Consider the following 27,893-nt stretch of genomic DNA (forward strand, 5'->3'; position numbering starts at 1 on the left):
AACGTGTTCAGTGAATGTGAATGGTCTTTTCAGAACAAGACTGTGTTTGCAGAATCTGGGCATTCAATTGTCATAGAAATGGTTATTCTTTAATCCCCTCCCACTCCTATTCTGGCTCTGAGGTATTTGCTTCCCCAGTTCAGTCTCCCACTGAGGAAGGCCTCCTTTGCTACACCCTTTTCCAAAGGTCTCTCAAAGCAACATCTACTCAGGAGATCCCTGAAAAACACAATTGTCACTAAGGGGATTTGGGCCTCCCTCTAAATTCTGCCATGCTGCACTATAGCTCCTCATTATAAACTGAGCTCTTAAAGGTTCTTTGTCCCTGCAGGGTTGAAAGTTGCTGACTGAATGTCTGGGTCCAATTTTCCACCAGTCCCCCTTTAACTGGCCATTCTCAGCTATGCAAAGTGCTTGCATAATGCTACAGGATCATTCACACATCAATCTTATTTTACATTTTGAACCTGCTTTGCAAAGGGGTTAATGAGAAAACAGAACACAACCTGAATAATAAATCACCAGAAAAACCCACCATCCTAATCCTTTAATACAGAGCCAGAACAGCAGTTACTCTTACAGAGGGAAGAGGATGGACACTTTTCTAATCTGGGAATGTAATTCCCAGGGACAGTGTATGAGAAAACAGCAGTAATCTACAGAACACCCAGGAACAGTTGTTGAAAGATTCCCGGGGTGTTACTTTTGGCAGGACATCAGGTTCCAATAAAACCCACTGAAAACACTAGCCTAACAACAACAACAATAATAATATTTTACACAGATGAAGAGCCTTCTATCTAAGGCTTGCTGCAAATGATGAATGAGCTTCTTGAGGAGAGGTGAATAAAATTGTTGCTCCACAGATATTGCCGCTGCTTTGGTGGTGTGGAAAAGAGGTTATTGTGTGCAGACTTCAGAGGGCACACAGGAAAGAGTTAACATGTATAGGCAAGCTTGGCAGCATTCTTTGTGGTGAACTTACAGGGATATTGTATTGTATTTTTTAATGTTTTCAGTCAATCCACTGCTGGCATTCCACATACACAGCCCGAGCACCTGTACACCAATCGTGTAACCAATGATTACTTTGTGCAAATACACAGAGCACTCGCTGAGTTCATTCACAGCTACTTCACTCTGATGTGAAATTCTATGTATCCTGCTCCAATTCCTTCTTGGCATGCTCTTGTATGTTTTCTGAGACTAGTCTGGACTTGAAATCTGTATATAGCCATATATAAAACCATGTATGAAAAATTATGGACCAGAAGTGAGAGATTGGTGTAAGCTGCATGTGAGCTGCCAGAAGTTTTGGATTCAAAACTTTGCGCTGTGAGCCATTCCACAGTGTGGCTACCTTTCACAAAACCTGAAATTCTGCATCACTCTGGGTCACATATCAATCTCAGCCCATATTTCATATGCCATACTGTGAAGATGTTGCTTGTGGCTTCTACTGCACCGTGAACAGTTTTCGTGGCTGAATTGGATTGCAAACGACTTTTTTGGCACAAACACATCATCAAACGTTGCTGCCCTGACCTTACCTAAGTGACAACATATATTGAGATAAATGCTTCCTTCCCTCAGGGTTTCTCAGTTCATATTTTCACATGAGGATTACAACTTGCTCTTTGTAGCCACTTTCAGAGTCAACAACGCTCTTATTTCCCAGCACAGCACTCTCCTCAGACAGCAAAAGCTGTTGAGTACTCATTGTTTGTGCCTGGAGTACAGAGACGCCGGAATTTCTACTCACTGCTTACACGAAGGAAATGGTGAGAAGCAAGTCATGTTTCCTCTGTGTCATAAGGGTAACAATAGCAACGAAGGTTTTGTCAAGACAGCCCCAGTTTCAGCAGTGACTAACAAGCAGAGAGATTAGATACAGGGGTGATCTAACAGCCTGCTGCTCCCAAAAGGGGGAAGCCCTGCTCCACTTCAGCCTCTGACCCTTTGCTCCCTCCTAATCTCCTGCTCCCAGACTCATCCCACCTTGCCCTTGTGGTGGAATTTGCCAAACCCTTTCACAGACAATTCAGTTCACTAAAGTTGGAGAAAATGGTCTCTTTTAAATTTTTTTTTAATTTTTTTTGTTGATTTCTTTTAATTTAGTTTAGCTTATTGAGCTGGATTGGCTCAGAACAGAGTCTTAGGAAAGCAAAAGTGCAAGAGAGCACAAGGCTCACGGCAGGAACATTTGCTGTGGACTTGAAAATCATCATAGCTACAAGGTGGAACCCTCAGAGTTGAACAGAAGATACTCTGTGGCTGCTAGTTTCACTTTTTTTCTTATTGCTAACCATAGCTACTTTCTGAGATAATTCAGCCAAGTCAGGAAGCAGATCAACAGAATAATTGGTATAATTCAGAAGTTGTATTCAGCTACAAATGAAGAAGAAAGGATAATTCTGGCCTCTTGGAGGTGTATTATACAATACCACAAAAGAATGAAGAGGGGAAATTGGAATTGATGACACATAACTGGCTTAGCCTTTATGGGTTGAACACAGCATGATGGCAAGGTATCACAACCTCTAGGAGCTGTGTAATGCTTTACTCACTATCAGATATACCCACATGGCTTCCCTGTGGCCTGAAACAGCATCCATCACTGAGCTAAAATACAGAGAAGCTCCCCAAGAGTCACTGCAACATTCAAGTCCATTTTCTCTGTCCAGCTTTGCTTGCCCTACACCTGGTCAGAATCCTTAAAGGATTTTCAACACCAGCATTACTGGAGTGGTTTTGCCTCCCTACCAGTGCACATGCAGCTGTTTCTTTCAGCACTCAGTTCCCCTACAGAGGTGACAGATGTGCCACTGCTGTTGTTAGAGACAGGTCAAAAGTTTACAAACTGGTCTTGAAAGTAAAATTCTGAGAAAGTGATCCGCTCCCATCTTCCCAGATTCTGCTTTTGAGCAGCGCTATAGTTATTGTCAGGCATTAGAGAGATTTCTGTGGTGTTAAAAGAATGTTTTGGAATTTCTTGTCCAGCTATCTGCCCTCAAAAGTCAGCAGATGACTCGCCAGCATTCACCTCGATTTGTTACTGAGCTAAAACTTTTATCCCCTCAGCTTCTTGTCAAAGTTCCACTCTGTATCTTTTCAGAAGCAGATCCTGTTCTAAAGCAAAAGAACAAACAACGTGGGAAGCAACTCAGAATTCAAGTTTCCAAAAGCTCTTGTGCTGAATTCCCCCGAGCTCATGTGCCTGTATTCCTGGAGGCATTTGCACACATAAATCACAGCTTGCTTACATCTGGCACACGCAGGGAGCACACTGCTTGCTTCACATGTGCTGCTGCTGCCTGCAGGCTGCTCTGCAGATAAGTTTGGAGAAGTTCCTCTGCAATCAGGAGACACAAAACCTGACTATTTTGCTGATATTCTTTATGCATCAGGCTCACTGCTGCCTGCCACTTCCTGATGAAGTTTCCTCAGCCTTGCACCCATGGGATTATCAAAAGAGGTGCTTTTCATCCTTGGCAAGTAAAAAAGATATTTCCACCTCCCAGATGTTATTTGTCTACCTCACTGTACCTGTAAGTGATCACAATTTGACCAAGCTTCAATTTCAGGAAAAGCAGCTGTCTAAAGCAACAAATACCATCTTACCCAGACCACCCCATCCTGCCCAGGCTGGAGAGTTCACTGCAGTCCCACAGAAGCAGCTCACTAATTTGCTTGCATATTCAGCCCCAAACAGAAAAGATATGGCTAGAGAATTTCAAACTAAAAATACCAATCTTGTGCCATACCTAGGTTATTTTGCCACCTTGTACCAGGGTAAGTGCACATCAAGTGAATTTTTCAGAGTGGTTTGTGAAAATTCCTTCGTAGTACAACATTGATCATATCTCTCTCAACTGTAATTTTTTTTGCCCTGCAAGTGGGTCAGGTTCCTACTGGGTCCCAAACAACAGCTTTTGAGAAAGGAATATTTTTGAGAAAGGAATATTACTCTTAACCTGGAAATTTACAACCTGGTCAGAACTGCTTTGAGTTATGCAAGTCCAGATCTGTACTCCTTTCATAACTGCCTACCATGGTAACAAAGAGGGAAGTGCCATGTCTGGTCCCTCAAGCTCTGTACTGGTGCCAAAGATAACCAGTTATACTGGCATAATTAATTTTGATGCATTAATAGCCCAACAGTTTTTGTCTTTACCAGCTAGAATATTTGCCAGCAGGATTTGGCAAACATAATCTAACAAAGATTTTTCCTCTCTTAAGAGGGAGAACAATCCCTGATTTTAAAGAAGGAATCCTCATTTAGGGATTAATCATCACTTCATAACTCCTGCAAAATTCACACTCCAGGCTCTGATTTAGTTATAACACAATTGCTCTAGCTTACTAATTAAGAATAACAAGGGTATTAGCCTTTCTTCTTTCAGGTTTTTAAATTGCTGATTTAAAACTTCTCTCAGTGTGAGAAGCATTGCTAAATATCTGCAGTGTAAAACAGCAAGGACATTTGCATCCCCAGCCAAACCCACAGGGGTGGAAAAGAAAGGCAGGATTTACATTCAGTGCCTCTGCCTATAACCTGGAGGACATCTGGAACTCTTCAACCTCCACTCTATGACAAAGGGACTTCTCTCCTGAGGGTGCAAAGAAGATTCATACTTTGACTCTATTTGTTGTCACTGAGAGGGCTTGAGCTTGAAATTATAAATTCCTTCCTATGACTTTTATATGAGACAAAGCAAGAAGTACTCCAGAGACACATGAAGCTGACACTTGCACAGCCTTTCTTGCTCCTTCAGCTCCTTCCTAACAGCTATCCAGCTTTTCAGCCCATGCAGGTGTTCCCAACTATCTATTTATTATTTACTCCATTATTATGGAGGCATACTCCATTTATTGTGAATGGAAATGAAATAAAAATTATTTCTCCATCTTACTTAAGAGAGGGAAAAAAACCAAACTCACCTTCCCTTTCTAATTCTAAAGCAGATTTCAATGAGTCCCACTGTGTTATCAGGACTGATAAGGCCACTCTTATGGTAGGAAGGAGGTGATTTACAAGGGTCAGTCTGCCACATCTGCTGGATATTAGTCCAGGCCTTTACCAGAGCACTTTGATAGTGCTGCTGAATGGCACAGTGATAACTCATCTCAGCCTGATTAAGGCAACATTTCTTCTAATAACTTGTTATTAAGACATATGTGATTAACTTTGACTTCAGTACTCTGTAGGGATTTATTATTTCCCTGACTCTTTTGAGCCTGGTTTGCTAGCAGGGTTGAATGATGAAATTTGATGCCAACTTTGATTAGGTTGCATCAATAGCTTTTTTCCCCCCCAAAAAAGCTCTCTCTTTGTTTACTCCTTTATGCTACCAAGACTTGCCAATCTCTTTGTACCTGCAGAATTTCTTTCTAATAATAACAATAATAATAATAAAAAACCAGGAGCACACAAGATTGCTTGCTGTGCCAAGGCAACGCTCCCAAGAACACATGGCAACATGGAAAACACGCAGAGATGTGAGCCAGAGGAGATGGATGAGATGGATGATAAGCCTGGAGGCAGAGGCAGAATGAAGCATGGGCACAGGGAGCTCAGGAGCAGGGGCAGGCCTGGGGGCAGCCATTAGGCAAATCAGGCACATTCAACCACGTCCCCATCATGAGGGGTTCCACAGGGAGCCACGTGAGCTTTTTCTGATTGACCTTGATGAAGGGATGCTGGCAGTAGATGGTTAAACCATTTCAGCTGGGGCATCCCCAAGACACAGTAAACATTCCCACTGGAATGATCTGCTCCTCCCGGCTCCTCGGTGTCGAGACGCAGCAGGACGCTGACTGAAAATCATTCTGAAAATGATTGTGGTACGTGGGGTCCTGGGGGGACATGGTGGGGGAGCAGCAGCTGCTTTACTCCTCAGCAACTTCCAAGCACACCTGGAGGGCTTGCATGTTGCCCTTCCTCCTGCCACAGTAGCAGAAATGGTTTGGGAGGGTCTTTGGCATGGAAAGAAGAGAATACAATGAAAACTGTTTGTGCTGGACACTACTTTTAGATTTCATTGTGGTCTTTCCATGGGAGCCTGGATTCCCAAAGGAAAAGAATTGCCAGCAAGGTCCTTTCTGTGTGTTTTTCCAGGTAGCTGCAATAATTTCCTTCATGTGGGGATGTCATTTCCATAAGGCAAGGCTTTCTCAGTTAGCTCAAGAATATATTCCTGATAGTGCAAAGCTGCAAGCTGCCCAGAAACACAGGCAAGTCCAAATGAGGCTGCTTGTTCATTTAACTGTCGAGTATATAGCTGAGCTAAGAAGTGCTTTTTCCCTTTCCCCCTCCATCTCTAGGTGTACTCAAGGGATTAAATGCATTTTGAAAAGTACTCATGCTCTGTTTGCAGCAGTAGCCATCTCTTACCCCAGCTGGAAAAGCTGAGATCCACTGCAGGGATTTTGCTAACATTCCAGTGACCTGACCATCCACAGGGACAGGGTATTTTTGATAGGAAGCCCTTAATTCTTCATTCTGTAGACCCAGCTGGTCCACAGAGGCTGACATCATTTGACCACAAAATACAATGCTAGCCACCAAGCTTTTTGCCAAAATAGAATTTGATAGCTCAACACATTAAAATTTCTTTTGGAATCAGTGTCCACTATATATGCTATTATTCACCAGTGGCATGCATTCAATGTCTCTATGCAATCACCCAACAGTCTTTTTTTTGTGGATATATTTGCCAAGATGAAAAACAAAGAAAAATTTAAACCATTTTCAATGTGTTTCCAACTGTTGGACTAAGTTTTCTAAACCACATTGTTGAGTTGTGATCTAAATTAATGAATATTCTCCTTAGCAGCTGCTATTCCAACAGTTAGTCTCCATTTTTTTCTTTTTTGACTATGATCTGTAAACCATTAAACATGAATATTATCAGGTGGGGCTACACATCTGGGTTCATTACAGAGCAGGTCATAGGGGAAGTTGCTTCTCCCCCTGTAGTCTGGAATGATTTTATAATCTTTTTTGGAATGAAAATTTCTCTTTAAACAAAAAACAAAGGTCCATCTTTCCAAATATATGCTGGTGTTGCTGTTGCCAGTTTGACAACTGTGAGGGTCGGACATTTCACAGGAAATTTGGAGGGTTTTGGGTTTGTATTTTTTTTCCCCTTAGGCAGCTCAGGGTCCTGAAAGAGCTGTTGATGAAATATTGAACAAGTGTTGTTAACATCTACTTCCAGCAATATAACAGCTCAGCTATAAATTTTAGTCAGAATAAAATCTTGATACGGAATAGCTTCCCCCTGGAAAACGTTCTAATGAATCTTTTTGAAACTGTGCTGAGAATACCAAAATTTGTGAAAATTTTCCATCTAAATCTTTCAGAATGAAACATTTAATCTTTTCACTTTGAAATAGCTCTTCATTTTGTATGTGATTGACCTGGCATTTTACATTACAAAACATTTAAAATATTTTTGGAGTAGTTGAAACATTTTCTCTCAACACAATATAGGATATTTTTCCCCTTGAACTTTTCTTTCCCAGACAATTTTGAAGCATTTAGCACCATCCTTCCAGATGAGAGCGAAGTAAAGAGAATGTAAGCAAGGAATGAGTGCATGTTACCCTCTCTCCTCTGGATCTGAGCCACACAAGCTCTGGATTCAGCTTTCTGCTGAAAAGCTTGGCTGCTCACCCCAGGCTGCAGGGACTTGCAGGATCAGCTTTGGACATTCTCTGGTTAAGGCTCCAGTGTCAGGACATTGGCTCCCACAACAGAATCCACACTCCCTGGATTCTGCAATTCTAGTGCTCTAAGAACCACTGGGTGTGTGGTCTCAATAAACACAGAGCAAATTCCAAACTCTGCAGCAAGATATCTTGAACAAACACTTTGTGCCTATAATGCACTGATTAATAAAATAGAGGAGTTCAGGCTTCATGGGGCCGTTGTGTGGAGGACTGAGATTTTCTGCTTAAAACATTTCCCTTTCTTGATCTTGAGAAACAGAGGAAGATCTAAACACAGTTATCTGCTATGTAATTATTGATTATATGTAATTGTTGAGATGCAAGCTATTTCCAGATGAACAGAACAATTTTAACTACACTACAAGAAATTCAGCGATGGTTGCTAGAGCATGCAATTGAGGTTGTTACAGGTAAACACCAGCAAGGGTTGGGTATTTTCCAGGTAAAACCAGCTGCTACCCACACTGTTCCAGCACATAGTCATGCTCAGCCCCTTTCTAACCTGTTATCAAAAGGATTACCTCTTCAAAGAATCATAGGATGGATAGAGTTGGAACCTCCCCTGCCATGGGCAGGGATTTATTCCACTTATATCCAGCCTGGCCTTGAACATTCCCAGGGATAGGGAGTCTACAAACCCTCTGGGCAACCTGTTCCAGTGCCTCACCACTCCTACAGTAAAGAATTTCTCCCTAATTTCTACTGCAAACCTGCCCTCCTTCAACTTAAACCCTTCCCCCTTGTCCTACCCCTGCATGCCCTTGCAAAATGTCCTTCTCCCACTCTCTCATGGGCCCCCTTTTAGGTGCAGGAAGGTGCCCCAAGGCTTACCCAGACTCCTCTCCAGGCTGAACGACCCCAAATTTCTCAAATGTTTGCATAGGAGAGGAGCTCCAGCCCTGTGGTCAACTCAGTGGGCTCCTCTGGACTTGTTCCATCAGGTCCACACCTTCCTTGAGCTGGGCCCAGTGCTCCAGGTGGGCTCTCCCAGGAGCACTGGGCACTGCTTCACCTGGCTGCAATGCACAAGGGTGGAGCAGAGGATTGTTCTAGCCCAGGATTTGACTCAGACAGTGACCATGCCCCTGCCACTGTGTTTTTGTGTTGCTCCCAGTAGATGTTTGGCAGGGCAAGCTGAGCTGCAGCGCAGCAGGCAGATGAGCGCTGGGGAAGGAACCATGAGAGGAAAAGGCAAATCCAGCAGAACCTTCAGGTGGTTCAGTACCCATCCACCTTGCCATGCAGCTGCTGCAGTGTGAGCACAGCTCCACAGCCCTTTCAAGGGACATAAACCTCATGAAGTTTTGCATAATCCTGCTCACCCACCATTTCCATCTTTGGGATTTCATTGTAGCCAGGTGAATCCCTTCAACAAAAGAAACTTTTGATGTCAGGACACAACCAGATAGGAATGATGCACTGCCTTTACTGTCTATTTAACTCTACAATTTATTGCCTTTTAAAGCCATGCTAGATTATTTATGGAGAGGAAACTAATAAAAGATACAGATATATGGCAGAGATTTTAGAATGTTCTCTGGCAGGAAGCTACACAAAAGCAGAATAGTCACTGCAGGGGAAAATACAGCTTCTCTAAAAAAATAAATATCCAGTACTAAGAGAAATGCACTTTTGTCATCATCACATGGTAAGGTCCTTATAAACACCCTTGATTCTGGAATCTCTTAAATTTACACTTTCTGGCATCAATATCCTGATTCCACAGATCTGTTTGAATAAAGAGGACAAATGATTAGTTGATAAAACTGAAAAAACTGACGAAATCCAAATTCACCTGCAGTGAAATAGATGAGTAGGATTACTGCTATATCAGCAGCAAAGCTGACTCAAGTTTACCAGTGTACAGCAATACATTTCAAAAGTTTAGGAAGAGAAACAGATACTCAGGAGTCCTTGGGGATCACTGAATTATTCAGTGTTGCCTTCTGAGTAAGGCTGATGCTGCACCACTTGGCTGCTTCTGTACCAAATCCAGTAACTGCTATTTGACTGGAGCAAAAGAAGGTGATGCATCTTGATTTAAAGATTTCAAGAGGCGGAGAATTTTCCCACTCTCTTGTCAAGTTATCTCCCTGTCTTCATTTTCAATTTAAACTTAACCACAATTCAGCTTCGTGTTAAAGGGAGGTTTGTATGCATTCTCCAGCAATATTTAAAAGTTGCTTTAGTACCTCATACTAATTAAGTCTGAATTAATATTTCTTTTAAGTAGGACAGCTGCATCTCTTTCAGTTTCCAATGCAAGATATTTTATATCTTCATAATTTGTATGGGTTTTTTTCTGTGCAGACTCCAGATTTTATAGGTTTCTCAGCTGTGAGCAAGTTTCTCATGTCATTGTGATATTAAACAAATTAATCTCACAAACACAGCTCTGCTCCTGTCATCACTGCAGAACTTCCATGTCCCACAGCAAGCTCACGCTCAGTGCTGCTTCCATTAGGATCCTTAAATGCATTTCTGAAACTGCCTTCCAGTTGGATGGTTCTTAATGCTCATAAGCTGTATTTCACTTGTATTATACCTGGGAATCATTAGAAAGACTAGATATGAAAAATAATTTTTCACATCTAGTTAGACTAGATATAAAAAATAGTTAGAAAAATAGTAACCTTTATTATTTCATGCCATATCAATGCAAACTGGCCTGGCAAAATCACCTGGCATATGGCCATGTTGATTAGAATCAAGTTACTTGTTCATACTGGCTCAACTGAGGCTGGTTTCACTTTGTGACACACAAAGTTAAGTGATCCCCTCTTGCCTTCCTTATCTCCACAAATAAATGTGAACAGATTTTTGTTAAATAGCATTAATTTCACTTGCTCCCTTAGCCATATTTGGAGCCTCATGGCCTCTGGCACAGGCTGCCTCTCACATACTCTATTCTCCAGGCCTGCAAGGGTCTTTTATAACACTTATTTCAAGTCAGCTTTGGGCACAAAAACGACACAGACAAAAATGCTGAGCTGCCTCAGCAGCAGTCAACACCTTTGGATGGCTCCAGCTCTAGCACAACATCTGTGCCAAAGCACCAACTAATTCTGGGCACCAGAGCACATCACTGGGGCTCATTAAAGGCTGCAAAGGGCAATAAATCTGACAGGGTATCATGTAACACAATCAATATTTTCAAATAAGATTCTCTAAAACAAACACAAAAAACCAATGCACAAAAAGGCAAAGCTCACTTTACCCTGGGCACAATATTGTCTATTCCCTTTCCTGCTCTGCTAGTTGAGTCCCATGTCAAACTTTCTCATTATTTGCCCTCTGCCATCAAAGAAGCTGAAGCAGGGTTACTGAGGTCATCTTGTTTTGCCTCTCTTTGTGGTAACTCTTCTCTAGACTCAAAAGTTTGCTTATTGCAAAAAAGACTTATTAAAAATTAGCAAGAGAAAGCTGTGCACCTCACACAGCTCTTTTGCTTATCTGGTGCTGTTTAGGCATGCTGGGGTTTATTTTTTTTATTCTTTATGGCTGCTGGTTTTCATCTTTCATGGCCATTTGTGAGGGCTGGAAAGTGTTTCTGCATTCCCTGTGATGCTGGATTGCATCATCCCAATTCTCTTTAAACACAAAAGGGAACTACTGAATATTTCTGCTGTTCCTGAATCACTGAGACTTTCACCATCTTCTGCTAAGCAAGTGAGCCATACAATTGTTAGAAATTATTTTATTGCTGTTACCCTTTAAAATGCCTTACTGTCCGTAGGCTGCAAGGTAGAGGTTTCTTTTGCTCCCTTTCAAGTCTTTCCCTTCTTTACATTTCCACAGGCTCTAATTTACATTAATTGCTGCCTCCTTCCTCTTTCTTCTCCTCTTCCCCATTTATCTGATATATTTTTAATAGCTGCCTCTGCTTCCTCACTTAAAAAGGAGGTGCCACTAACCAAAGATGTCCTTGCTCATGATTATGAAATTGTGGTTTTTAGTCATCTAGTAAAGTTTCCTAGAGTAATTTCCAGTTTTCATTCACATTTTCCTGCGTAGATCTCGCAACTTCTGTCCAAGCTTCTCTTCCCAAACACATCCATTCATCATTTTCCTGGTTGCTTTGCAAAATAGGCCATGGGGAACATCACACACAAGACTGGGCAGAGATACAGAAAACAGATTACAAAGTAAATATTGTGTCTTTCCTTAGACAAGGTAGACGATAGAAACTTCTTCATTTCACATTCTAACATGAAAAATGAGATTATTTTCAATGTCTCTTCAGAATATGCCGGACTAGGGTTCAGGTCCTGTTCTCATTTAGTCTAATTACAGAGTCATTACCAGGAATTACTAAGCTTGCACAGGCAGTCTCTTTTCTAGGAATGAACCAGCCCTACTCAGCCTGAAAATTATTGGAAATATGTTTTAGGCATTATTACCAAAGAAAAGACAGGCTACTGGGAAAATGAGATTAAAAAGTCTGGAAGTTTTAATAAGCACTAAAATACCAACTACTTACTTACTGATTCCTATTAAACTTTTCAGAACCTTGTGCTTTATTAACAGCAGTGATAACTAAACGTGCTGTTAGCCCAGCTGTTTTGCACTTGGGAGTCCAGATTTTTAGGAGCACCTTGGTGAAAGATGGAAAATGTGTAGTGTGCCCTAAAAAACCGAGAGCAGATGAATGGAGTTGCCTCATCCATGCTCCTCCTTCCTGTTGCATGCTGTGTTTGAGAATGACAAGGAAGCAAAGGGCAAGTGGACGTGATGATGATGCAGTTCACCAGAACTGAAAGTGCTAATGATTATGAAATTAAGAGGCCTGATTGCAACTGAGCACTGATTAAGAAAAAATGTGGTAGGAATGTAAAGCTATTTCTTGGTAGATTTTTTTGGTTGTTGTTTCTTTTTTGTTGTTTTTGGTTTTGGGCAAATATGGTAACACACAACAAAAGAAGCATCCAGCTTTGCATAAGCAGAGCTCCTAAAGAGCTTCTCTGGTTTTATTTTATGGGTGGTGGGGATTTTTTGTTTGGTTATTTCTTTCCCCATTTTTTTCCTCCCTAAATGAAGTTGACTGCAATAGCATGAAGGGAGAGGAAGAAAGGAAGAGAACTTTTGGGAAGTCTACCTAATAAACATTATAGAGACTTTGCTCCAACATTACAGCTATTTACTTGATTTTAATGCTGCTATTTGTGGGGAAATAAAATAGTACACAAACCAGGTGAAAATGGCTAGTAGCCAGGAAAAATTAGAAACACAGCAGAAGGAATCAAGGGTTTGGGATATGCAGTAAACATGGATCTGTCAGGGGAAATGACAATTGTAAACCTCAGGACAAGACTTCTTCATCCCAGGTGTGCTACTGCTCCTTCAGGCCACATAACTGATGCAAGAGCTGAGTTTTGTGTTTCATGTATAATGCAACAGGAGAAGTAATTCCAGTGCAGGAATAAAAAAAGTTTATTGTTTTCCATCAACCCTAGCCTCCTTTCTTAGCTGATTTTAAAGTTTCAAATCTCTTTCCAGAAGAAAATGACACCCACATAGTCTGGAGTTCAATTTCATTATCTTGGAAACATGACTATGAAATGACGCTGCAACTATTTCTCAGTTATGGTGAAACCAAGAAAGTTTTATGAAAAGGAAAAAAAAAAAGAAAGGTTTAACTGGGGCAGAGACTACAACTAGCTACTAAATATTTTACTACAGAAAGAGATCTGGAACATACACAATTTGGTGCAGCAGATTCGGTTTTCTGTGCTATTGGCAATTCTTTTCTAAAAATTAGGTCACTTTTTCAAGGAAACCTCAGTAACTGGCATATGTGGAGATGATACACTGCAGCTTGAAAGAAAAGTGCTTTTTAACAGCAGCATCTTCCATCCTATGTCTATTGTTTTTCAGTAAACAACAGAAGATTTGTCAAACTAGAGTGGCTGTATTTAATCTCATGTTTACACTTCTCTACAGTTGAATGCTAAATTAGAATTGTCACATTTTCATCATTCTCTAAGCTTAGCTGCTTTGTTTTTTTTCTACTCAGTTTTCCTTTACACATTCCTTCAAATTATGGGAAAAATTTACTTTGAACATAACTATTTGCCTTTTTTTTTTTTTGGTAAACACTGTCTTTTACTTCAGAAATATAAATCTAGAGATAGAGAGATGTAGATCTATGCAATGTATATGTATTGGTTCCTATAAACCCAAAAAAACACGAGCAGGTACTATGGCTGACTGTAGACTCTGACTCTGCCCAGTCTAACATAGATTTATCCTTACTTAACCTTTGACATCCATCTCTAAAACACACCTTGGAGATCTCCAAGAGAAAAAATAAATCCCTGACAGTGGTCAAACATTGCAGTAGGTTGCTCAGAGAGGTTTTGGAGACTCCACCCATTTAGCACTTCAGTGATATGACCCTGAGGAACTTCAGGTATCTCCACACTTGGCCAGGTTTTGAGCAGGGGGTTGGACCTGATGACCTCCAAGGGTGGCTTTAGCACCAGGAGCAGCAATGAATGACATCTCCACCAAGTTCCTCTGGCAAGTGTAAAGTGCTGCTGGGGCCAGGCACCCTGGATCCACGGATGGTGACGCCAGGAGTGACCGTGGAGCTTGGCAAGGTCAGGACTGACAGCACAAGTGCAGGGAGAGCTCATGTGGAAGGCAGTGCTGATGGATGCTGCTGCTTGAAAGCTTCAAATATGCATGCTGCTGCTCTGAGGGGAGGATTGCTCTTCCATGAGACTGGCCACAGAGGCAGCCTCCCCTTGACAGAAATACTGTTCTTGAGTACGTGAAATAATTATGAGATGAATATGAATTGAAAGTGCACTTCCTCTTGACCTACTTCCCAGGCAGAGAAGCACAGCTTGATGCCCTCCTGTTTGGAGAGGTAAAATTATCTCTGCATTCCCTGGGCTCCACACAAGCCTCTATTGTTTGGTACCAACCACATGGCTCATTATCGTGCCTACCACGCAGTCTCTCATAATGATTTCCTTCCCTCTCCTGTCAACACCCAGCTGACTAACCCAACTGGTTTCTGGGCAGAGACCTGGACCTGTTTACCCCTCAATAAATACACCTCTTTTTTGTTTGTACTGTGGAGGTAAACACGCACAATGACAGTGTAAGCTGGCCTTGGGAAAGTGGCTGGTCACTCGGAGGTGCTCCAGGACTGCAGGCATCAGATTCCTTCCTTGTTAAGGGAACAGAGCTTCTCTACTCACAAGGCTGTGGGATGGATCTTTTTACTCCACCACAAAATCAATTTCATGTCCCATTAATGCCAGTGGAGTCTGGCTGGGCCCTGAGCCCTGATGGATAAATCCTGCAGCAGCTCAAGGGTTAGAGCAGGACAGTGGTGCCAATTCAGTGACAATCTCCTGGCATGAGGGATGTCGGCTCCAGAAATAGAACTTTTGACACATGGGCCTTCCTGTCCCTTCAGAGAGCTCTGTGGCTCTTATTCAGGTGTCTAAGTACAGAGGATGCTCCAGCACGGCTCTAGCTGGCATTTCAAAGCCATCAGCTGTGCTGGCACTGCATGGTTCTTTCATCAAAAAAACTGTTTGAAAGGGGAGAAGCTGCTGGGATTTTCTGCCCTGGATATACTTCCCCCTGCCTAAAAAAAAAAAAAAAAAAACAACACCAAAAAACTCAGTTAAATCAGTTCATGTGTTTTTTAAGGTATTTGTTATACCCGATGTCTTGCTATACCAAGTTGTACTGGAAGCAGTAGAGAGCAAGGGGTCACTAAATGATTTTTTAGTTAATCCATAACCTGTATAAACCACATGGAGAGCAGTGATAGGGTGGTGCATAAATTGCTAGAACAACATCTCCATTCCAACTTCCCAGGCAGAAGTCTGCAGGCCACAAAGAGGCAAGCTTCTGCTAAGAAAGAATCTGATCATGGGTTGTGTTTTTTCCACGTGTACATGACACCAAAGATAATGGCTTTTTCTGCAAACTTCCCCCAGGATGAATTGTGAATCAGGGTTCATGAATCACCTGCCAAACCCTGCAGTGCGTCAGTGATAAGAGAACACAAATCCAAAAGTGCAGGTGCCATATCAGCAGCTGCTGTGGAGCTGACAGCACAGCCTGAGACAATGACCATTCCTGAATTCTTTCCTGGCCATGGTTTCCATGCTCCATCTCACTTTCCACACTGAGATGTGACACATCTGAGCGATGTGACCTCTGTGACAGATCTGGATGTCCATCTGAGCTCCCTTGCCCTGTCAGCAGTGATGATTTCATTCTGTCTGGGCATCCACAGCTGCTGCTATAATCTCAGACATCACTCACTAATCTCACAATGACAAGGTGTGTCCAATAACCAAGTGTAGTTCTGGATTTATCTTAGCTCAGGGTGTGTGTGCGTGGGGTTTTGGTCTGGGGATGGGGGGGGAACTGATTCTCCTAATTTATTTTTACAGTCTAATTAATTTAATCTTAATTAATTAATTAATTACACTAGAGAAGATTGCCTCAGGTCCACACAAATACTGAAAGCATGCCAAAGCCAATAGGAGTTATTAATCAGCACCTTTGGACAGACAGCCACACCCCAGGGCTGCCCACTCAATCCCAGCTCCAGTGGCTCTTTCTTCCCCACAGCTGGCCATGGAGTCAGGCACACACCAAACCCATCCCTGCCTCACAGGGAAGGCCATTCCAGAGCCATTTGCTTAAACGTTGCTTTGGCTTCCCCCATGCAAAGCACTTCCTGTGACACCTTACAAATGTCAGCATAATGAAGCTTGGAGTTTATTCCCATACACCTCCTTCCAAGTGACTAGTAAGGCCTCAGACAGCCTAATTCTTCAGAGAGCAGTATTTCCCTCCACTGTTGCCTGAGCAAGGTGTTGTGGCTGAGAAGTTCCCTCTGGTTATACCAGAAGTTCCAGCCCTGTTAAGCTCATTAAAAGGATCAACATTTAGCTCAATGGTTAGGAGAGATCACTGTTAATCTTATAAATCAGTTATTGCTTCCATGAGTCTGGAATGCTGGATGAGCAACAAGGTCTGGTGTCCTGCTGCTGTGATCAGGGACAAACCCACCCAGGCCACCCTGGTTCCAGGCAGGAACCAGGAGCAGCCATCCCATCCCCTCTTCCTCCTGCTGTCTGCACAGCTTCTCACAGGCACAGCTTCAGCCACATGAGCTTCCTTAGCAGCCCATGAATGCTTACTAACTCATTTCTATTCAAAATCTACAAAGAGCTCCACACTTTGGAAGCATCAAACCCCATTTCCTGGCTCACTTAAGCGATCTAATCTCGAGATGTGGTACCCCAAACCTTTTTGTCTGTGACCTGGGGTAGAAAGGGATGGTGTGAGTTCCTTTTCCTGCCAGATCTGGGACAAGCAGACCTTCACCATTTAAGGCTATACAAGAACACTTCTTCTACAGCACAATTGCTCTAAATCATTCCTTTAAAACTGAAATACAAGAATGAAGTTTGTGTCTGCTTGCAATCTGTGTGCTATAAGCAAGTGAAGTTGCACAGAATTTAAGTTTAGGCCAATTTTATCTCTATACCACTCTAATCTGATCTTTAGCATTCCTTTTTCATAAAACTGAACAGCCCCAGCATCAGCTGCAGGAGAATCTGAGCCCAAAACATAAAACATCTCCAAGCCCTACTGCAGTGTCCTTCCTGCAGTGCAGGAAAGAAAAATTGAAGACCTCAGGGGGCTAAAATTGACATTCAGGACATGCAGTGTTAAAGCAGGAGAGACAGTTTTAACTGGGGAGAAACTTTGTGGGAAGAACGTGTGTCACGTGGTTTGTATCCAAGATTCACAAGAACACAATGTAGAGCTTAATAATAATACAGCAACCATTCAAAAATATCACATTTAATAAGGGCCAGCTTTACATGCATGACTCCTGAAGCAGCTCTCATGCAAACTTCTGAAGTAACTCTTTTTACAGTTCCCCTCCCAAGCTTTGTTGTAAATAATATTCACTGTTACCTTCCAGTCACTGTTACCCTCCTGCTTAGTCCAGGGTCTTGTGTATTATTTCAAATGCAATACAAAAGCATAAAATTAAAACAAAATTAAGATTTGATAGAAAATTAAGAGAAGGAAAATGAGAGAGCTCAACAGTTGCTGAATTTCTTCTACTGTATGGATACTTCCAGCACTATCTTGAATGAGTTACATTAGCATCTTTGAAGACCAAAGAATTATGGTTCCTGAACTCTTTGCACCCTTAGACTTCAATCCCTGCTGTGCAGCTGCTCAGAGAAGTTTCCAAATTATTCAATGCACTTTTTAGATACCTCCTAACCTAGAATGCCTGTCTAGAAAGCATATAACCCTTTTTAGTCATAGTTATATCCAAATTCACAATCCACTGGAAAAAATTGTTACTATATTAGTAGAAGCACAGGATAACAAAATATCTTAATGATGAGGCTTTCAGGGCCACACTGAGTATAATTTAATTTATCATTGCTGAACTTAGGCTGAGATGGACAAAGATAAATGTTTTAATTGTTTAACTTCCACTGAACTCAGTGGAAGTCAAACAGGGGAGCCCCAGTACCATTTTTCCAAAGTGGGAGATATCCCTGCCCACCAGCTGTTTCACTTCTGATCTCTGCCCAACAGCAACTCACAATTCATGTTTAAAGCACTGATATACCAGTGACCATTTTTATAACCCATTAAATCACTGCCCTGAACTTAGCATGCCTAACTCTTACAGCACCACCAAGCTGGACTGGAGGATGAGAAGAAAAAGCACAAACAATCTGATCCTATTAATCCTGTCAATATAGCAAGCTATAAACCCAATCAACAGAGTGACTCCACCCTTGAAAGAACTCCAGGAAAACAATGGGAAGCCAAACTTAATATTTTTAATTACCAGGGAAAACCTCTCATTCCAGAACCACCTTAAACCTCCCCCATGAGCTTTACTGTACTGCATCCTAAGGCAGGGCCTTGGCCCAGCCTCCAAATTATTAAACCCTTATAAAGCAACACAGCTCTGGATCTGCTGATTTCAGATCTTCCTTCTGTATCCACACTTAAGGGTTTGAGTGCATGTTGTGTTGCATTTTTCTTTTGCTCTGAATGTAAGACGGGCTCCCGTGGTGAGCCAGTGAAGAGTTAACATGCCTCATCCAACCATTTATCTAATTAAATTATTTCCTCCACCCCCAGACTTTTTTTTTAAAGCTTAATAGTCTATTCTCACATCAGTTCTACAAACTAGAAGCCTTTTTCTTGTTTTGTGTGTTCTTTTTGATGGGAGGCAATTCCATCTCAAGGTCTTGTCTGCTTCTGGTTTCTGTCTCATATGGCCAAAAATACAGGTTCTGGCACAAAACCCCCTCTGGATTTCCCTGTTGGTTCAGAGTCATGTAACTTCAGTCAAGAGCAGCAAGGCTGCAGAGAAATCTGAACATCTCCTGTGCACAATCACCCCCAAAACAACGTCTGTGTCCCCACAAACAAAAAACACTGAATGTACCAATGAGAGAGGAAAATTCGAAAGCAAAAGGCGGAGTGGGAGTTTTTGGTTCCAACAGTGAGCAAGGACTCAGGAAGCTGCAGAAGGGAGGCAATGCTGCATCTGTCAGAAAACTGGATCAGATTCTGGGTTACTTCTGCTGCAGGCTGCCTGTGTGCTCCTAAGCAAGTTCTGCCTGTCAGAACAGGACACCCATGATGTGATGAGGAGTCTGGGTGCCACTTGACTCTGAAAAGAGAAGCATCCCCTCCTTGTGGGACACATCCTCTGCCTCTGCAACTGTGGCAACTCCTTCTTGACCTGAACTGCAGTGACAATTCTTCCTGACAGCAGCAAAGAGCCATGGTACTGACCACTTAACCTGCTTACAGGCGCAGAGGGACAAAATTTCAACCTCTGCTGCTCAGAAAGGAACACCTCAAGGCCTCTAAGGCATTTCACTGAGTAATTTTCCATTGTCATCTTATTGCAAAACTTCCATACCTTTTCAGTGAGGTCTCATGGGCAGCTCCTTGCAGCACTGGCTCCTTCCTCTCCGCAGCACAGCCAACGAACTCCAACTGTTCTCTACCAGCTAACCCACTCTTTTATAGCACTCATCCTTATGGGACACAGCTGTGGCCTGTTAAGGGCAGGCCTGTTCCCAATCCTGGTAATTAGTGCAGCTGCAACTCCTCAGGGGTGAGATTGCCTTCTGCACCATCTCTGTTCTCTGACATTCTGTCCCCCACAATTTCCATTGCTTTGTAACTCAGACCCTATACAGGTTTCACACCAGACTGGCAGAGCCTTTCAGAGCTACCACAGCCATGTCCAAGAGCTGTCTTGCACAGATGAACTCTCTCTTTTTAGTCCCCATTGGAGAATGCCTGGGAAGGAGATGAGGCAGCTCTCTGTGGCAGGTGTCCATGGCCTGTGGTGTCCATGTGTCCGTGTCCATGGTGTGTGTGGCACGTGCATGTAAGACACCAGAACCCCCAATCCCACTGCTCATGGATGTCAGCCCTGTCAAAACCCTCAGCCACGTTCTTCCCTCTTTCCACCTGGATTCACACAGCTTCCTTTCTGTGGGGAGCACTCCAAGGGTGGCCAGGGGCATGGAAAGCTCAAAAGGTGCAGATGAACTGAGCTCTGGTGCCTTGGAGTGAGGTTTTACCTGGGAAATGCTGGGGATGAGAAAATCACCTACCTGATTCCATCAGCTTCAGGGCCTTCCCTGCCTGATGAATTCAGCCCAGGTGGATTATGTTCACAGCACAGGAACATACTGCACTTCTCCAGGAGATCTTACCCATCTCTCTCACCCCACACATCACCCATATGAGGATTCCTGTTCATTTGCAGAGAGGGAAAACTAAAATCCAGGATGCCCTGAGCCACCTGGCAAATGGCAAATTAACCTTGGGCTACCTCACATGAAAGGCAACGTCAGGCCAGGGCTGGAGCAGTCCTAAACACAGAGTTACAGGTCACAAGGGACCATTGCTATATGCTTGTCCCATTCTGAAATTTTTCTTTTCCCCTCCTCAAACATCTGCTACAAACCACAGTCAGAGGGGAACTGGACCTCTGGTCTGATCCAGTACAGCTGTTACTGCATTCTCAGTTTTAGAAATCAACCTGACCCCTCAACATTGGATACAAACACGCTTAGACTTGGAGGGAGTTCAGTTTTAGGACCTTGCTTTATGAATGTTTTGAATTAAAATGATTTATATGAACACATTTGCTCTTTGGATCTGGCAGCAGCCTGCAATCAGACCCAGCTTTTCTTAATATTTTGGGCCATAAGCCATCCAGCTTAGGGATTTATTCATCTTAACGTGTTTAGCTTTGTAAGCACAATGCAGTAGTTACTGTTGTGCCTCCCAGCTGCTCTTCCATTTTTTATAAACTCATTTTCTCTGCTAACCTACTTTGATTTTTTTCTTCTAAAGCTGTTTTTAGTCTTCCCCTGCCCTCTTTTTTTTTTTTTTCCTCCCCCAAAACACTGGGATAAAACACTGGTAACTTGAATTGGCTCCAGCTTCTATATCCTGACTTTGGAAATAATTGTTCCCACTAATCCTTTTGAGTGCACTCCCAATTCCATATATTCAAAGAGCTGTCCCCCCCATACACACACACACCCAATTGCTTCTGTTCAACAATCAGAGATCATGCATCAGCACATTGTGATTGCTGGTGCCAAGCAATTGGCTCGATTCTTGAGCCCCAAACTCACAAACTGCTCCTAATCTATGGATGGAGGCTCCTCCAGCACTGCCACCACCCTTCCCACCTTGTCCTCATCCCAGCTACTGGAAAAGGAAAATTATCTTGTATTCCAGCTCAGCCCTGCAGCCTGCCAGTCGATTCCTGGATCCCTTCAATCCAGTTTCATAAATCTACTTAACAAGGGAGTTTAAAATAGATTTGGTAAGGCAGCTCTGTGAGTGATACATAATTTATGTTGCCCTGTAGCATAGGAAGCCTTGAGTGGCGTCAGAGTGAACAGGTTCAAGAAACTTGCCAGACAGCAGCACAGAGTGCCAAAGAGGGAGAGGAGTGGGGAGAACAACCCAGGGAGGAGGTGAATGAAGCTGAAGGGCTCGATAGCAGGAAAAAACGTGAAAGACAGACAAGATAAAAGGCACAGGGCGAGAAAGGAGGAGAAAAAAGGAAAAGAGGAGGAGCTGAACTGGAAATGCAGACGGGCAGAGAGGGTCTGTGGGATGAATGAGAGCTGAGGAGGAGCCCGGAAAAGCAGACGTGAGGAGCAGAGCACGCACACCCCATGCAACAAGCCGGGCTGTGCAGGCTGCAGTGCCACAGCTGGGCATGGAGAGAGCTGAGAGCAGGGCCAGTGCAGGACAGGGGCACAGAGAGAGCAGTGCCAGCCTGGGGCAGGGGCATGGAGAGCAGGGCCAGTGCAGGACAGGGGCACAGAGAGAGCAGTGCCAGCCTGGGGCAGGGGCATGGAGAGCAGGGCCAGTGCAGGACAGGGGCACAGAGAGAGCAGTGCCAGCCCAGGACAGGGCATGGAGAGAGCTGAGCCAACCCAGGACAGGGCATGGAGAGAATGGTGCCAGCCTGGGGCAGGGGCATGGAGAGCAGTGCCAGCCCAGGTCTAGTAAAGTCTTGGAGGCTCATAACACACTTAAGATAGCTTGGAGGCATAAAAATTATCAGGATGGCTTCTGTTGCAGTGTTGGGGGAAAAAGGTTTAATAAAAGGCAAATAACAAACAGAAAAACCAAGCTAGGTGCTAGATGTTCTTGCTCTTAGTAAAACACCTTACAAAAACTATTAGTTTCTTTGTTCATGTCCCTTTCTAGTTAATTGCTCAAGTGAAACTTTTTAGCTTCTGTCCAATTAGCTATCCTTAAGTTGAAAGTCCTTTAAGCTTATAGAATAAAATAAAAAGAAGCTTCTAAGCTTCTTTCTCTTTTAAAAAAATAAAAAACAGTTTTGTCACTCCGTCAACAAAAAGCACACTCCTACACTGCACTGTGTGACATCCCTGCCCAAGAGACCTCAGCAGGTTTACTTGCAGGTATGAGGTGAAACACAGGAGGCAGACAAAGCAAATGGAAAGTTTGGTAGACCACAGAACGTGAACAATGTTTGTCAAGTCCACGGGATCTGTGCCTGCCACCTGCCTAGGCTTTCACTTCTGAAGAGGAACTGGCTCCCAGCTCCTGGAAGTCACTTTTTGGCTGGAGAACTCTCATCCATACAGTTGGTGTCAACGGGTTCTCTGTTAAACCCAGCAGTGACCTGTCACAGAAGTGTAAGGACACCTCAGAGATAGATCTCCATCAGGACCAGTCTGATACATGGGGAGGGATACTAAGAAAGCACCTCTGATTTATTTTCTGGGATTTATGCAATATGAACTGAAGGCAACACAACGCTTGGCTCCAAACAGGACCCCCGGTGAGCAGAACAGATGGCTATATTAAAATGAAAAAATCCCTAAGCACAACTGGACTAGCCAAGAGCCTCCACAGAGGCTGAGGAGGGGAGGACTGGCCCTGAACACTCGATTTTCCTTCTGCCTGCAGTATCCACGATGAGGTTTACTATTACTTCTGTTCATGGAAAGCAGCCAGGATTCTTGCTGTGGTGTCAAACTGGAGAAAAACAGCCTTTGCCTCACCAAGTTCACAGTATAGTTACCTTGGGTGTCTCTTCTCTTGCACACATGTGGCTGTGCACAGAGCCATGAGCTGCCACTCAAAACTCTGCAAGGGAATTCCAACCCATCAGGGGAGCAGGCATCTGGTAATCCTTGCTCTTCCCAGTGCTGCTGCTCTCTGTGCCTGGGCATGTGGGCTAAAAATGTTAACATTTGCTCCCTTCATCCCAGGTGAAGTGGTCAGGAGCTGCAGGGAGTGAAGGAGAGTAGCTGATAACTGTGCCCTTAGAAGCAGCAGCATCGATTGAGGGCCAGGCTTTAATCCCTCTGCTTTCCTCCCACAGAAAGGGGACTGTGCTCCTCTCCTGCTCTGCAAGGTGATGGTGACTGTCAGTGTGCTTTCACCTCCATCAGCCAATGCTCACAAAGTATTTCTAAAGCTGCTGACTGGCCAATGCTGGGGAAACATTCCCTGGGTTTTCCCTGGTGCCTGATGCTGTGTGTGGCTGGCTGTTCATGGCTGGGATCCCCGTGGTGGCTGTCTCTGTGCTCACCCCTCTACATTTGTGTCTGTTTTCTTTGGCATTCTCCAGCATTTCCCTTGGAAGGAACGGCCAATAATACAGTTCCTACTCAGATATCACCCTCTGACAGAGTGCTTCCATAAAGATTATCATTCTTCTGCTTGGGAGCCTCATGCTGTTCCACTGCCTTTTCAGGCTGTTGTCTCCTGGGGATAGGGTCACAAACCCCACAAAGTACACAGAGATTTGTAATAAGATCTGCTCTCTGATTCTTTTTCCCCCTAATCTGAAAAATGTAACAACTGTAGATTTTGTAGAAATTGTCCAAGAAAGTTCAGAAAAGGTTTGTGCTCCCCTTGACTCAAAATCTGCCAGCTTTGAAAGAAATATTTAGATGAAGCTCCTCCAAAAGTTTACAGAAGAGAGTAGCTATTACTTGTAAAAATAAAGGCATGAAAACCCCAAAGAATTTCTCTTGAAATCTAATTTTAGTGGCAATTTTTCAGGTAGTTTCAGGGAGCTGTGAAGCTCAGCATACCTTCTGGTTCTAGAGTCTGATTTCACAGTCCTGGGGACCTGAGAGCTCCCTACAGCAAAATCAGAGGAAAAGCTGAAAAAGAAATTTTTAAAAATTCATTATTTTTTTCAGTGATATTGATCCTTCTTTCCATAAAAATTCCTACAAAAATTAAAAACAAAAGTAGTAGTGGGAGTTGAATATCTCTGTGTGTGTGTGCACACTTTTGAGTAAGAATTAAGCCTTTGACTTAGAAAACACAGATGGGTGCCTCACTCAGCCCCTGAGGGGATCTGTTTACACAAGAGAAAAAGGAAAGGGGATTTGCCTGGGGTCAGACTGAAGCCATCAGAGTCCTTGCAGGGAGAGAGGCTGCCTCATAGGGAAAGGTAAAACATCCAGAAATGGGACACAGGAAAGCAGCTCCAACACCTTCATCCAGCACTGCTGTATGATTGGGATGGAATTGTTCAGGTCCTAATTTCCCCACTCTCAGTAAGTGAGCAATAGTGACAGAGCCCCCTCTGGGGACAAAAGTGCTATTTCCAGCAGATGTGCTGGCTCTGCAGCCAGGCTGTCAGGATGGGCTTGGTGTGTGACTGCCAGACCCAGCTCTTTTATACATTACAGAGAAGAAGAGGCAATGATCTCCACTTTGCTAAGGGGAATCCTTCCAAAGTGACTAGAAAGTCACCAGCTCTAACCTGGTGGCATAAATCACTTTGGTGAGCTTTCAGGTATGTCCTGTGACTCCACTTAGGGCTCTGTTTGCCAGAAGGGAATCATTGGATCTCCTCAATGATTCCACATAACCTCCCACAGCTGTCTGGGCAATCCTCCTCCAGGGGAACCCAGGCTGCTTGTGAATCAGCTCCTGAGCTGCAGGAATTTATAGGACTGAACTTTAAAGAAAGCAAAGGCAGAAATGGGGTTTGGAAAGCTTTGTGTGCATTCTGGCAGCTCAAAAAAAGTGTCCCAGCCATGCATTCACACCCTACAAACAGTGGTTCATGGGTGACAGTTATGGCACCAGCATCCCTCCTCCAGCATTAACCCAAATGCCAGGCCTCTGAACACTCCTGGTTTGTCCAAGCCTCTCCTTATTTGAGACATCAGGCTTCCATTCTTAGCTGCTGGACTAGATGGAACACTGAGGGCCAAATCCATAAAACCCCTGGATCTCTGTAACTTTTCCCTGCATCATAAGGAGTCATGTGCCATGTGCTGGAGTGTGTCAAGAGAAGGGCCATGAAACTGGTGAAGGGGCTAGAGCACAAATCTGATAAGGAGTGGCTGAGGGAGCTGGGGCTGCTCAGCTTGGAGAAGAGGGGGCTCAGGAGGGACCTTAAAGCTCTCTGCAACTGCCTGAGAGGAGGCTGCAGCCAGCTGGGTGTTTGGGGGCTGCCCATCACAAACCTTCAGCTACCCAGATTCAAGTTTAGTGTCCAACTTCCATCATCCATTATCCTTTTACAGATCCTTCTGGATCTGCCTGGACTGACAGAACTTTGAATCTGGAGTCACACCTTTTCCATTGGGAAGGTTTTCTAGTTCCAGTTACTCCACATAGGAGAGAAGCACCTGCCTGTGTTTTCATGTCCCAGATGGGAACATGCCATCACACCCATCCCTGTGAGAGAAGTCCATGTCAAAGCTGTCTATTTTCACTGCCTGATCATCTGGGACACAGTGCTCAGGATGTTGCAACTCTGCCCCATTTCACACTCCAGGTAAAGGAACATAGAGGCAGCTCAAAAGAAGGACGTGTTTTTATTCAACAAGAGCTCCTGACTGGCTTTATTTTTGTCCACGTAAGCAGCCAGAAACAGATGTCTCAGCCTCCTGGTACCAGTCACTCATTTACCAGCAGCTCTGCCCTGTTTGTACAGCTCCCTTGTTCTCAAACCCTTAACTCATCATTACACAGAGATAAACTATCAATGCTCAGCCTTGTGATGCTGCAAGGAGGGGGGCCGATTCTTCAGGAATAAGGAAAACAGCACATGAGAGGGATCAAATCACCAACCCTGCACAATTTGGTATTAGTTCCTCTCTGTTCCAACAGGATCACATGCTTTTAAGCCATCTAAGGGGGAGCAGTCCCTCAAGACAGGTTTTTAAATGTGTTCACAGAACATGACCTTTTGCTGGCCTCCTTTCCTCAAGATGCCTCTATTCTGCCCTGATACCACACTGTAATATTTAAGTCTCAAACACCTACACACAGCCTTGGAGTTTTTACCAGTTCTTTAGACTTCTACTTTTACTTCCTTCCAGTATCTTTCACCTTCCACAGCAAGAAATACAGGCTTTGCAAAGGAGCCATGTAACCACAGGAATGTCACTGTCAGAAACTGTAAGAACTAAATGCTTTGAGCTATCATTTTTAAAAAAACCCAACTAAACCAAAAGCCCTTTCCTACCCCAAGATACCCCCTTGTTAGGGATCACAGTTCACCAATAGTTCAAAACAGACACAGCCATTCCCACTCACGTAGTCATACATGCCTTTGTCACATCAGGGTGACCAGTAGACCAGGACCACAACCCCTTCCAAAATTCACCCCAATTCCAGCATCAGCACATACACTGCTCTCCCAGGATCACTGGCTTTGCTCCTGCCTTCCCAAATCAAAGAAAGCCACTCTTGCCATTGTTTAGCAATGATCTTCAACCTTGATCATTGGTAAACACAACACCCAACCCAAAGAGAAGATCTGTCTCTAATCCCCTGTACGTTTGAGTCTTGTCTATGTCCTGAAGGAAGAGAATTTAATATTCCTTGCAAAATCCCTGACTTTTGGGTAATCTACATTATTGTAACTCTGGACAAGCTTCTTTTCCACAAATATACCCTTTTTTTTTTAGCCTTGCTGAGCTCTTGATCACAGCAAGTATCTTGTGCCTATTAATACTGTTATACATGGATAATGAGATGATTTGCTCTTGCAATTAAAAGATAACTATTGTGTGAATATTAATAAAAGCTTTAGCGATGTACAGTTACGATATTGTAGTTTAGATGTCCTCTGTTCTCCCCATGGTTCCCTTTTCCCCCTGGATTGTTGCCATCAGACAGCCTGGGCTGTCTAGGACAATCAGGTAGAAAGAAGGTGTGCACATGGGGCAGTTGGGAATGGAAAAGCTTGGTGCTTAGGGGGTGTGGCATGGTAACACCTGATCTCCAATCCAGTTACAAGAAAGCAATATCCACTGATAAATGGCAAAGAAGAGCTGACTGACAGACTCTGGGAGGGGCCAGGGCTGGCTGATGCAACCCCCAGGGGTATAAAAGATGAAGCATCCATCTTGAAGATGAACTGGCCATGTGGTATCCACGAGGGGCAGTTCCAAGCGCTGCAGCTTTTTCCTTATTCAGTCCTTTTGTTGTAATTTTGTCAAGGTTTAATAAACCTTTTTTAAATTTTCAAAGTGAGCAGTTGTCTCTCACAATACCATGAGGCAACTGTGAGGGGAAGCTGGCTACTCTCAACACTTTTAAAACATGCAACTTTGACTCTT

General features: G+C 43.5%; 1 protein-coding gene across 1 annotated transcript in view; it reads left to right on the plus strand.

The window, feature by feature from the left end:
• Positions 1-27,893, plus strand: part of NINJ2 (ninjurin 2) — a 43,107-nt gene that overhangs the window by 12,538 nt on the left and 2,676 nt on the right. The window lies entirely within an intron of this gene.

The sequence above is a fragment of the Geospiza fortis genome, unplaced genomic scaffold (genome assembly GCF_000277835.1).
Source record: "Geospiza fortis unplaced genomic scaffold, GeoFor_1.0 scaffold10, whole genome shotgun sequence".
NCBI lineage: Eukaryota > Metazoa > Chordata > Aves > Passeriformes > Thraupidae > Geospiza > Geospiza fortis.